Below are 1,182 nucleotides of genomic sequence, written 5' to 3' on the forward strand. Positions count from 1 at the left end.
AGGCTTGCTATTGCTAAACCTGTTTCTTCCACCATTATTAAAGCCTTGTTGAGGCTTTTGTTGATCCTTCCATGAGAAATTTGGGTGATTTCTCCATGAGGGATTGTAGGTGTTTCCATAGGCTTCACCCATGTAATTCACCTCTACCATTGCAGGGTTCTTAGGATCATAAGCTTCTTCTTCAGAAGATGCTTCTTTAGTACTGTTGGGTGCATTTTGCAATCCATTCAAACTCTGAGAAATCAAATTGACTTGTTGAGTCAACACTTTATTCTAAGCCAATATGGCATTCAGAGCATCAATTTCAAGAACTTCCTTCCTCTGAGGCGTCCCATTACTCACAGGATTCCTTTCAGAAGTGTACATGAACTGGTTATTTGCAACCATGTCAATGAGTTCCTGAGCTTCTGCAGGCGTTTTCTTCAGGTGAATAGATCCACCTGCAGAATGGTCCAATGACATCTTAGTCAATTCAGACAGACCATCATAGAATATATCCAGGATGGTCCATTCTGAAAGCATGTCAAAAGGACACTTTTTGGTCAGTTGCTTGTATCTCTCCCAAGCTTCATAGAGGGATTCACCATCTTTCTGTCTGAAGGTTTGAACATCCACTCTAAGCTTGCTCAGCTTTTGAGGAGGAAAGAACTTGGCCAAGAAGGCCATGACCAGCTTATCCCGAGAGTTCAGGCTATCTTTAGGTTGAGAGTCCAACCATATTCTAGCTCTGTCTCTTACAGCAAAAGGGAAAAGCATAAGCCTGTAGACCTCGGGATCAACCCCATTGGTCTTAACAGTATCACAGATCTGCAAAAATTTAGTTAAGAACTGAAAAGGATCTTCTGATGGAAGTCCATAAAACTTACAATTCTGTTGTATCAGAGAAACTAATTGAGGCTTTAGCTCAAAAATGTTTGCTCCAATGGCAGGGATTGAGATGCTTCTTTCATGTAAGTTAGAATTTGGTGCAGTAAAGTCACCAAGCATCTTCCTTGCATTGTTGTTGGGTTCGGCCATATCTCTTTCTTTTTTGAAATTCTCTGTAAGGTTTTCTCTGGATTGTTGTGCTTTAGCTTCTCTTAGCTTCTTTTTCAGAGTCCTTTCAGGTTCAGGATCTGCTTCAACAAGAATGTCCTTGTCCTTGCTCCTACTCATATGAAAAAGAAGAGAACAGAAAAGAAG

General features: G+C 40.7%; 1 non-coding gene across 1 annotated transcript; it reads left to right on the top strand.

Annotated features, from left to right (window-relative positions):
• Positions 1-516: 516 nt before the first annotated feature.
• Positions 517-624, top strand: LOC127740974 (small nucleolar RNA R71). Its single transcript, XR_008001829.1, has one exon. It is a non-coding gene; the product is annotated as a small nucleolar RNA R71 (small nucleolar RNA).
• The last annotated feature ends 558 nt before the right edge of the window (positions 625-1,182 follow it).

Source organism: Arachis duranensis, chromosome 7, assembly GCF_000817695.3.
Source record: "Arachis duranensis cultivar V14167 chromosome 7, aradu.V14167.gnm2.J7QH, whole genome shotgun sequence".
Classification (NCBI taxonomy): Eukaryota; Viridiplantae; Streptophyta; class Magnoliopsida; order Fabales; family Fabaceae; genus Arachis; species Arachis duranensis.